The sequence below is a fragment of the Chiroxiphia lanceolata genome, chromosome 4, assembly GCF_009829145.1.
Source record: "Chiroxiphia lanceolata isolate bChiLan1 chromosome 4, bChiLan1.pri, whole genome shotgun sequence".
NCBI lineage: Eukaryota > Metazoa > Chordata > Aves > Passeriformes > Pipridae > Chiroxiphia > Chiroxiphia lanceolata.
Genome location: NC_045640.1, coordinates 10,582,420 through 10,595,112, shown reverse-complemented (window position 1 = coordinate 10,595,112; position 12,693 = coordinate 10,582,420).

The window sequence follows — 12,693 nt, the reverse complement described above, 5'->3', positions numbered from 1 at the left end:
GAAAAGTAAGTTAGGGAGAAAAATTTCAAGTCTTTAAAATATGTACTGTGTTACATACTGATAATCAGACAAATAAAAATAAAAGAAAGAAAAAAATAAAAAAAAAAGTTAAAAAAAAATAAATAAAAGGCTAGTGTGTGGGAAAATATTCAAAATCCTTCTCTGTCTTGGGCTTCCATAGTAGGAGTAATCTGAAACAGTGTTCTAACTCAGTCTCATCAAGTTGAGGAAGACAGGAGTAGATACATTGTCAGAGAAGGGTATCAGACAACCAAAAGCAAAAGGACAAGGTTCCTGCTCTGACAGGACAGTCCCCATTTTCATCAGTCCTGCTCAGTGAACATGTGCAGGCTGGGAATGCACTGAGAAACTAGAATTTTATTCTCAATCCATGTGAATTGTATTAAAATACCAACCATATGAAGTTCAACAAAGGGAAAGTGTCAGATTCTACACCTGGGATGGGGCAACCCCAGACGTTCGTATAGACTGGGGAATGAGAGAGAGCAGAGCCTTGGAAAGGGACCTGGATATCCTGTTCGATGGCAAGTTTGAGTCAGCAGTGCCCTGGCAGCCAGGAGGGACAACCATGTCTTGGGGGGCTTCAGGCAAAACATCACAAGCTGGTCCAGGGAGGGGATTGTCCCACTCTGCTCTGCACTGGGGCAGCCTCACCTTGAGTATTGTGGCAGTTTTGGGCACCACAATATAGGAAAGATATTAAGCCATTAGAGAGTGTCCAAAGGAGGGCAACGAGGATGGTGAAGCGCCTTGAGGGGAAGCCATATGAGGAGTAGCTGAGGGCGTTTGTTTTGTTCAGCCTGGAGAAGAGGAGGCTGAGGGAAGACCTCATTGCAGTTACAACTTCCTTGTGAGGGGAAGAAAAGAGGTAGACATTGATCTCTTCTCTGTGGTGACCAAGGGAATGGCCTGAAGTTGTGTCAGGATGAGTTAGGTTGGATATTAGGAAAAGGTTCTTCAACCAGAAAGTGTTTGGGTACTGGAACAGGCTCCCCAGGAAAGTGGTCACAGCACTAAGACTGACAGAGTTCAAGAAGTGTTTGGATGACACTCTCAGGCACACGGTGTGACTCTTGGGGATGGTCCTATGCAGGGCTAAGAGTTGGACTCAGTGTTCCTTATGGGTCCCTTCCAACTCAGCATATTCTGTGATTCTGTGATTCTGTGATTTTGGACCAGAAAGGCTCTCCTTGCAGCTGCTTGTCCAAGAGAATGTCCCTCTGTTATGGACAGTGTTACAGTATGTTTCTCCACAGATACAGAGACTCACAGAAGAAATCATTCCAACAGTATCTCAAAGTAAATATAATCCTGAACAAAACTTTCTGAAACCTTTCCTGACACAGCTGTAAATCAAACAAAGGGAAAAGAGGTGTAATTAATTTTAGAACCAGAACAGCTGCTTTTAAACTAGAAACAAAATTGTACAGAATTTTGGGATTTTAACTGTCTGATGGACAGCAGAGCCCTCAGCGGCAGTTCTTAGTGTTGGCTTCATTTCATCACCAATAAGTGCTTAGTCAAACATTCATATATTTAGATTCATCCAATCCATGCCACTTAAACCTGTAGTTCAGTCATGTGAAAAAGGAAAAACCGATCAAGAAAGAAAGCTGGTGTTTAAACTTTCAGTGGTTGCTTTACAATGCATTTGGTGTTTTTTCTTGGAGTCCAAGCTCCTAAGTCATGTCTGTACATAATAATCTCAGCTTTCATTTGGGGAACAAAAAATAAGTTTCCAAGTTCCTATGGCTTAGGAAGATAAGATGAAATATGTACAGTCTAAAGGCTTCCACATCAGAGAAACAAGTTTAAAAAATCTCAGAGGTGATCTGCTTTAAAATCTCATGATTTATAATCTGTTCTGGCACCATCTTTGGCCTCTGACTTAATTACTTTTGCAAGCAAGGTGTTGTAAATACTTCACTTCCCATACCAACTTTTAGCAGAGATGCCAGTTCTCCTCAGTTTTTCTAGTCATACAACTTTTGACTAATTCCACTGTAAAACTGGCCTATACAATATTTTTAGGAGTGTTTCTTTAACATCTGCTTATTACAAGACATTTTAATATACAATTGAGGGAATATAAACTAGCTGTAATTTATCACTGATGCAAAATAACATTGTGGATAAAAGATCTTAATGGGATGTTTTATTCTTATTCCTGATCTGAGTGAATATTTGGATTTGAAAAACAGAAATCATAATAATTGTAATGCAAATGAAGCTACCTCGTTCCCTCTCCATCGTCACACAATCAAATAAAGTGGCAAAGGAAATTACTGCAATTCCCTGAACTTGTTTTGCTATGCACTGAAACTTCTGAATACATATCATGTGAGGCAGTAATTAAGTTCCTAATTTATTTACTTCTTCTATTGGGGATACATCATCTGAGACACAGTCTTCTGGCAAGAAACTCACATATTCATCTACTATGAGATGCAGAGTATCTGAGCTATTCTAGCTGCTCACAGTTTAATTTGGAGATTAACCATAAACACATCTGGGATTAGACAATGGTTATACACTACCTAGAAATAAAAAGGCTATAGAAATCTCTGTGAAAAATCTCTCATGAAGACATAATTATTGTTCATGAAGAACGCAAAACAGATCTTACTTCCAAAGGGATTTGAAGTAAAAGCAGTGTGAAAGCAACAAAGGTTGGAGAACTGCCTTTACTTTATACATGTCCCAAAGAGGGATTCCAGAGACTGAGTGGATTTTGCAATTCCATAGGCTCTCAGCATTTCCTGAAAGGCTTTAAGATGAATATCAGCAAAAGAGAGAATAAGATATTTACCTGAGGGTTATTATCATGACCAGCCATGTAGTTCAACAAGGAATAGCAGCAAAGGATAAGAGGCAAAAGTCATTGGGTCACAGCCACCCACCTGTGTACTCTGACCAGACTGTCCCAATGGAGAAATGCTACTTTGATAGAGAGGCCTTATATTTTTTCTCAATTGTCTTGCTGTTCTGTCTGGGGTTTTTTGCATACATGGACTGATTTTAAACAGAGGTTCTGCCTGCAAGTCTTGCACAGACATTTAAAACTTGACCAGAACAAAAAAAATCCGCAACAGTGATTTCAGATGTGGAAGCATTTACTTGTGTTTTCCACCACTACCTACTGCAAGTGCCAACTTATTGGTTGATTCGAAATTTCAGCTCAAGAAGAAAGTAGTATTTATCATTAAATAAAGGCAGCTGTAATAACCATAATATAATTACTCTATTTTAAAGACTTGTCCAGCCACATCTCCTTTATTTGTTTTAATTCAGAAGGCTATATGGGTATTTAATCTTATTAGTTTCACATTCATTGTTTTCTTTCATGCTTAAATTTGCGCCTGTTTTTTATTGAGTTATCTAGAAAACAGAGGCTAAGAAAATCAGATTTAAATACTCATTGATACATAAAATATTATTAACTAAAAACTATGAAGTGATGAAATGCTATGGTTCCACTAATACTAAAAGTATAATTTACTACTTAGTAGTTAACTTAGCTACTTTGCTTCCCTTACAGATGTTCTAGACAATTTCATTAAGAAAGAGCCCCATTTCTTCATTGTTTAGTCCAATTGCCAAATGTGTTTTAGCTGCTAAATTGTTAGACTGATATGAATGAAAAGGTTATGATAATAGAATATTCTCAGGCTGAAATCCAGTGGTATCAGTTAAAATAGCATCTGGAAATGGAAGTAAAGACTCTGAAGCAGGAGACAGTGCCACAGACATGAGGTTAGCAGAATTCAGTTAGAAGAGCTGTGGACTTTGGTCTGTTACAGAAAATATTCTCTTAGATGAGTTTTTTCAAACAAACATAAACAGCAGTGAGTTCAGTGGAAGATCACCAAGATCACTGGGACAGAGACACCAGCCCTTTGAGAAGGGGTTGAGGGATTGGGCTTGTTCAGCTCCCAGAAGTGGTAGCTTCAGGGGACCGGACAGCATCCTGCCTGGAGGCTCTCCCCAGTGGTGTTAGGTGAGGCAATGGACACAACAGCCTGTCAGCAGCAAGGGCTGGCTGCTCCCAAAAGGAGGGCGAGCTGGGAAGTTAGGGTGGTCCCAGTGCAGGCACTGCCCTCACCGATGGGACATAGCCCCACAGGTTCTGACACGACAATCAGAACCAGGTGCTTCCAACAGGACCCACTGGCAGCCACAGCGAGGGATGGACCACATCCAGGTTCTCTCCATGGAGTTCAGCCAGGTGTAAAAGTAGACAGAGACAGGGCCAGAGGCAAGTCTACCACATCTGTTTGAAGTGGTACAGATTGGGTGACAAAGTCTGAGCTTAAATGCAGCTCTCAAATCCACGGACAGGATTGTGGTTGAGGTCCCAGGTGAGACCAGCCATGAGCATTAAGGCCTAAGAGTGGCCCCAGAGCCTGGACATGGGCATACACTGAGAACAGAGAAGTTCAGACTGGACAAAAGGAGAAACCTTTTCACTGGTAGGAGAGTCAAACAGTGAGACAGGTTGCCCAGAGGGGCAGTACCTGTCCTGGTAGGTTTCCTAAACCCAACTAGATAAACACCTAAGCATCCTGGTCAGACCTCACAGCTGACCCAGTTTTGAAATGAAGGTGTCTTCCAGTCTGATTTCTAATGAGATCCTATATTTCTGTAAAATTTGAGTTACTCTAGCTTTATCTTAGTTATCATATTTCATACATGAGTGCAAAAATATGCATCAATGGCATTTTATTTACACCACTAAAGATACTGAGAGTTCAACACTCTCAGTGTTGAGAGAGAATTCTGCTTTATATAATTTCTACGGGCAAGAGATGGCGCAAAGAGGAGTACAGACCAGACTTGTACCTTAATATTAATTTTTCTTGCTTTGTACATGACAGTGTTTTTATCTCCCCATTTTCATGTTGCAAGTGGATTTATCCTGTTGCACTTAAACATCTTTCCTATGCCTCTTGTACTCTCTGTAGAATACTGTTGTTTCTTTAACAATTTAGTCCACTATCAGATGCTTCAAAATATTGTGTATTTCCCTATCAAGTCTATCATTTTTCACTTGGTGAGACAAGTGTTACAATGGCTATTTAATTATAATGAAAGGTAACTGATCAACTTCCTTGCATTTACCAGCAGAGAATGGAAATGTTTCTATTAATTTGCTGCTTTATGCTCTGGTGTTGCCGTTGATGTGTGCAAAGAGCTCTGATAAGAATACAGAGGAACCTGCTACCTCAGTGGATGGGGGAATGCCAACAGGAAAAGAGAAATGTACTGCATGCCCATGGTTTTTGCTTTTTGATAAAGCAGAGGAGTGTGTGCTTCCCACCTAACACTATGTTATTGTTAATGCTGCTGTTTAATTTCAGATGTGTTCAAGTAGATCAATACACCAATTCTTGTAATATCCTCCAACAGACCAAACTGAACTGCTTTAAATACTTTAGCAAATGTTAGAAATGTGTATCATTTAAGCCCTCTTTTATTCAATCATTTTCCTTTCCTAGGTGACAATGCAATCTTACACTTGCAATCATAAATCTGTACTACATGAATACAACCTTCCCCATCTCTTTTCTGCCTCATCCTCATCCCTTAACATCACACCTGATATCATTTTAGAAATTTATTCAAGATTTGTCCAGCACACTGCTAAATGTTGAGAGAAATAATGTGAATCCATTATTATGGCAGGTGGAAGAAGATTCCTACATGCATTTTTGACAGTGTATGCAGCCAGTCCAGTACAACTAATAATTACAGTGCAGACTGCATATACCATAAAGGAGCACACTAGATTCACTATGCAGTTATCAGCCACTGGACCCAGCTGTATCTCTAATTTTATATATGGGGAAATAATGCTATATATTGTCAAATGTTAAATATAGGCTTCTATTCTTGATAATCTGGGTATCTGAAACTTGAATGACACACAACCTTGACCAGTTTGTCTCCGTGTGTTGTTTTTCCTAATATTTTTCTGTAAAACAGCATCATATTTCTTAATGCATGAAGAAAAGAGCACTCTAAATCTGTGCCTTGCATGTAAGCTTCAAAACAGAGCCTCACCTGCTCCTCCTGTAGTGACTTCCTTGGTTCTTAGTTTTGTATATGAGAGAGAGACCCTTTGGAGAAGGGGAACAATCTATAACTTCCATTTTTCATTGCATTCCAGTTACTTATTAAAAGATTTTTAGTATGTTGCTTCTGTAGAGATTTTTCTTGAGGTAAACATATCCTATTTTGCCACTTTTTTTCCAGAGATGGAGGTTTTTTTCACAATCTTTGTCACTGCTCTTGTTGATATCCTTCCAGAGTCATGCTGCCCCAAACTGAATGCAGCACTCTCATTAGAGCCCAATAAAGCAGAAGGACTTAAACTTGTTTCATATGACATTTTACCAGGCAAAATGTTTTTTTCCAGGTATGCTTGCACTATTGATTCATGTCTGATGTGTAGGTTATTCTGTGTGATGGATCCTTTTCCTGGGGCCATTTTTGCTAGCTATACAGAATGACAGAATTATGGAATCATTCAGGTTGGAAAAGAATCTTAAGATCATCAAATCCAACTGTTAATCCAGCACTGCCAAGTCTGTCATTAAACCATGTCCCTAAGTACCACATCTACAAGTCTTTTAAATACCTCCATGGATTCTACTTCTTCAAGACCTGCTTTACTAATGCCCTGGTAGACAACATCCACTGCCTTTCCCTCATCCACTAAATGGGTCACTTTGTTATAGAAGAGGATCAGGTTGGTCAAGCAGGACCTGTCTTTCTTAAACCCATGCTGGGTGGGCCTGATCCCACAGTTGTCCTGTTCGTGCTGTATGACAGCACTCAAGATGTTCTTCTCCATGACTTTCCCCAGCACCAAGGTCCAGCTGACAGGCCTGTATTTCCCCAGACCCTCCTTCCAGTCCTTCTTGTAGACAGGCATAAAATTTTCTTGACTTCCAGGCAACAGGGACATCTCTGGTTAGCCAGGAAATACATAACTACATATCACACTCTAAAGGACTATATCTAAATGAGTGCAGAGCTTCATCCTCATCGGATTGCATCCTGTTCCTCACTACATCAGGATCAGCTTAAATTCTCATCCATTCATCCAGAGAATCTGCAAAGTGAGCAAGCATCACTTCCACACTATCATTCAGTCCATTAATAAAAGTGCCAAACAGCATCGTAGCCAGGACAGATCTCTGAAGGTCCCTCATGACACAGCTGTGCACTACTCAGAGCACAACTCATATCTACTTCTTTAAAATCTTCAGTTGGTTTTTCACCCTTCAGAGGTCTTTTCATTACAATTCTCTATTTCACAAAGAAAAAAAGCCTGAGTTTTGAAAAATGGGGTTGGGAAAAAATTTTGAATAAAATTTGAAATTTAGAAGTATGAAAGACAAGTAAAATTACTTCACAGTCACACAGTTGAATCTCAGGTATACAAATAATAGTACATGCTGGTTCTAAAACCCTAAACCTTTCATTCAGTAAATAAGAGTTGCTTTTCTCAACCTCAGAGAAGACAAGCTTTTAAAAAACAGCTGGCTTATTAAACATTAGCTCAGGTGTATTTATGAATAAGAAACCACTCACCTCCTTTGTGATTCTATTCACAATAAGCACAACTATCATTATATTTTATCATTAAGCTATCATGAGATTTGGAAATAAAATCTGCTAAATGGGAAATGAGGCTTTCACAAAGACATGGCTTATTTAAAGTTCATTATATCCGTAGATGGCTTTTTTAAATGTCCAGGTTCAGTCACTCTGAAATGACAGGGATCATCTTTGGAGGAACTGCTGTTGCTAGGAGACTCAAGCATCAAAGTACCACAAGTTTGTAATTTATTCTTTTTGTCAAAGGATGTTGAAGATAAATGTACTCCCCAGAAATTGCAAGGCTTTAACCAGGTCTGCGTCATTTTACATGAAAAACAGGGACTGCAACCTCACCTTATTGTGTTCTAACCACTTCCCAAATCCCTGAATTCACAGTATAATGGGAGTTGAACCTTTCCTCCTCTTGGAGCAGGAGTGTTTTGCCATACCCTTTTCCCAAGTCATCCCGCTCCATTAACAACTCTTGAAGACAACTTTCCCTAATGGGCAAGATAAATAGGCCTGGGGAATGAGAGTCAGCATTTAAACATCTGGGATTTAAAAGGTTGCCAAGTGTAGGAGGGACAAGGGGATTTCAGAGGGAGCAGCTTCTGACATAAGACTAAACTATTGCCTAACTTGAAAACAGCCCACACTGGATGAGAGGGTCCAGTCTTTTATATCTGGTGGAAAGTGTGTTTGGGGATTTTTGCCTGGATGTGGCTATGGATCACCACAGCTCTAGATGCATAGAACCATCAGTTGGACACAATAACCTATTTGCTTTTGTTGACCCCAGGAATCTGATATGAGCAAGCACCCACTTGATTTGACTGGAGGAAAGCAAATGTTACTCCCGTCTTCAAAAAGGGCAAGACAAAGGACTCGGGAAAACTGCTGGCCAGTCAGTCTTACCTCCATCCCAAGAAAGGTGATGGAAATAACATTCTGGAGGTCACTAGGAAGCATGTAAAAGAAATTAAGGTCATCAGGAATAGCCAGCATGGATTCACCAAGGGGAAATCATGCTTGCCCAATCTGACGGCCTTCTGTGATTACATGGCAGGATGGGTGGATGGGGGAGAGCAGTGGTTGTTGTTTACCTTGACTTCAGCAAGGCTTTCAACACTGTCTCCCATAACATCCTCATAGGTAACTCAGGAAATGCAGGTTAGATAAGCAGATAGTGAGGTGGATCAGGAACTGGTTGAATGGCAGAGTTCAGAGGGTCGTGACCAGCAGAGTTGAATCCAGTTGGAGGCCTGTAGTCAGTGGTCTTCCCCAGGGATCAATACTGGGTCCAGTCTTATTCAACCTGCTTATCAGTGACCTCAATGACTGTGACCTCAGCAAGTCTGCTGATGATATGAAGTTGTGGGGAGTGGCTGACACACCTGAAGGCTGTGCTGCCATTCACCAGGACCCTGATAGGCCAGAGAATTGGGCAGAGAGAAAGATAATAAGGTTCAACAATGTAGGGTCCTGTTCCCGGGAAGAAACAACCCCAATTACCAGTATAAGTTGGGAGCTGACCTACTAAAGAGCAGCTCTCCAAAGAAGGACTTAGGAGTCTTGGTGGATGACAAGTTGACCATGAGCCAGCAGTGTACCCTGGGGGCCAGGAGGGCCAATGGTATCATGGGGTGCATCAGGAAGAGCATGGCCAGCAGCTCAAGGGAGTTGATCCTGCCCCTCTCCTTGGCCCTAGTGTACTGGAGTACTGTGTCCAGTTCTGGTCTCTACAGTTCAAGAAAGACAAGGAGCCACTGGATTGGGTCCACCAGAGGAGCAGAAAGATGTTGAAGGGTCTGGAGCATCTCTCTTCTGGGGAGAGACTGCAGGAGCTGGGCCTGTTTAGTATAGAGAAAAAAAGACTTAGAAGGGATCTCATCAATACCTGTAAATGTCTCAATATCAGGTGCCAAGGGGGTTGTGCTGCACTCTTTTCAGTGGTGCCTAGAAATAGGACAAGGAGTAATGGACATAAACTAAAACAGAAGTTCTACCTCAACATAAGGAAGAATTTTTTATTGAGGGTGGCAGAGCACTGGAACAGGCTGTCCAGGCAGGTCACGGCATCTCCCTCTATGGAGGTATTCAAAACCTGCCTGGATGCATTCCTGTGTCACCTGCTCTGGGTGACCCTGCCTTGGCAGGGGAGTTGGACTAGATGATCTCCAGAGGTCCCTTACAACCCTGACTATTCTGTGATTCTATGAGCAGTGCACACCAATATAATGCTTTCACTTCTAAGGTTCAGTCCTAGGGCACTATCAGCCTCATTATGAACAAATACTTACAGAAATTATTTTGAAGAAGTGAAATGAAAGTGCTGAAGGCAGTCTGCCCTTAACATTGAAATAGCTGCAGAGACTTGTGGGCACCTTGACTGCAAGATTACTGAGGGGGTTTCAGTACAAATGAACTAATACAAAGAAGAAAACAATGGAGCAAGGACATCTTCATAGGGAACAGTTATTCACTACTCTCTGTACCTCTAGACAGACCAATTCCAGGAAAATTCTAACTGCGATTTGAATTAAAAAAAAAAAAAAAAAAAAAAAAAGCCAGAAAATGTTGCAGCTGCAACAGAATATCAACTGAGACACTTCCATGCCAAGATACTGATGACGTGACACTGAAATAGAGTGTTCCCAGGAAGGCCTTCAGGATCCAAAGAACAGCACACAGCAGAAGGGAAGATGGGGAAATACCCAGAGGGAGATGTGCACAGTTGCATAGGTGACTACCAGTTTGAACAAATCTACCTGAATGGGAGACTGGCTGTGGTCAGTTAGGGTCAGCTGTTCTGACTATGTCCCCTCCCAACCCCTCATTCAGCCCCAGCCTCCTCGCTGGTGGGGTGCTGAGGAGCAGAAAAGACCTTGACAGTGTGTAAACACTGTTTGGCAATAACAAAAACAACCCTGTGTTATCAATGCTGTTTCCAGCACAAATCCAAAGCCCAGCCCCAAATCAGCTACCATGAAGAAAATTAACTCTGTCCCAGCTAAAACCATTACACCCAGCTTCTTCAAGTATGCTTGCATGTTAACTACATAGGAAGGGCCCTAGGATGATCATCTAGTCCAAAGAGTATATCCTGTAAAAGAAAATCTGCAGATACCACTTCATAATTTGATATCCACTCTACATGCTGCTCTAGAAGCAGTAAATGCAGATATAAACACAATACAGCTAATAAATGGGTAATTTACTTGCTGAACTAAAATATATTACTAGTTCAATTCCTAGAAGAAAAGTGGTTACTGATTCATTGTTCAACCTGATGGGTTTGAAATGTCCCTGATAGCTAATACTGGGAAAGTCTCCTATGAAAACTTAAAAAGAAGTAATATAAGGAGGCTCTTTTCCAGAACAGGATGGTGAACTCTCTTATCCACTTTTCATCTCAACAAAATGAAGCTGAAAATCTATACAGTGCAGGACTGTGACAGTCTATAGCCCTGAATCCATCAAAAGCTTGCTTTAAAGCCACTCCCAGAATAGTTTCTACAATTTAGTCATTCTTTGCTCTTTCAGACTGATACCTCCAAGTCTCCTGTGAGTGCACAATGCAGCACTTTTATTCCTTGTAATAACTATATGACTTGTAAGATGATAAATTCCTGAACAATTATCTGAGGGGACGCTTATTGTGTTTCGTACTATATAGTCAGGAATTCCTCTCAAGGTAGCATTCCTCTCAAGTCCTCAACAGGACTGCCTGTTCCTCAGAGATGGCAGATTAACGGGTTTGCCTTCCACCTCAGTGTTAACCTGTCCCTGGCTCACCAACTGCAGACAGCTGTCCAGAGCAGGAACAGAAGAGTTCTGCTGTTGACCTTGTCTCTGCCCACCCATCCCTGTGATCTGCAGAGCACAGTGTATCAGTAGCAGGAGGATAAGTTCTTGTTTCTGGTGGATGATGTCCATACCTCAGATTTGCACTGTTTCAGAAGCCCACCTATTCAAGCATATGCCAAATTACATTTAACAATGCCAGAGTTATAAAGAAGTTCAACAATAATTCCAGTCACATCCTCTATGAAGCTGAAAACACACTTGAGATATCTATTGACGTTTGTTTCCCCGTGCACACATCAATCCTCTGTCCCTCACTGTCATTCATTGGCTCATTTGCATCTTGAACATAATTATATTCAGACCAAGACCACAGTGCATGAACTCATTCCATATTTACCTTCTGGTCTCAGAAAGGTAATTACTTTGAGTATTGGGAGCAGCTTTAAAAGTGCTGCCACTTCAGCACCTCTGTGTCAGGTTTCTTTTGACCTCACAGTAATTCTGCAGGGACCTTGGGTTTTGTCAGCATGAGGTTCTCTGTCAGACATTTCAGCCTACCTGTAATTATGAATCCATTTACTTAGTACAGTTCTTGACATGTATTTTCTAATTTATAGGAGCCTTAAATATAATTACTTAATTTCATTAAAAGTATATCTGAAATGGGAATACACTGGACTGATAAAATTGTCATATTTCACTTTAATGAAAAGAGATATCGATATGTTTTAGACATAAACAAACCATAGAGATATAATGAGTATGGCCACTTAGGCTGATTGAAAAATGCCTGAATATTGGCCACATTAGTGTGGACAAAAGTGGATTCCCTCTTGAAGAATAATTATGTTTTTCTGACTAGCTGCAGCAAAGTAGGTGGGAAGCTTAGATTGTTTTGTTTGGTCGAAAGATGACAGAAGTATGGACATAAATCTGTACATTTAATTTAGGTTCATTTTTAAATAAAAAAATGCCAATTTGAAACAAAGCCAAAGTTAATTTCAAATAACTGAGATGCTGTATTTGGATATTTGAATATTTTCCTCCCCTTTTTGTGGTCTCAACTATTTATGAAGTTGAATTTGAACTGGAAAAACTGTTTAGTTCTCCTGCTACAGCTCAGGTTTTAATTGAATGTATTTCACCTACAAAATAATATCACTCTGACTCTACTGGGAGTATAAATAAATAATTCAAAATTTCTTGTATTCACAACCAATAATTTTCATCAGTTATAAAACCATGCTGCATTTTGCTCTA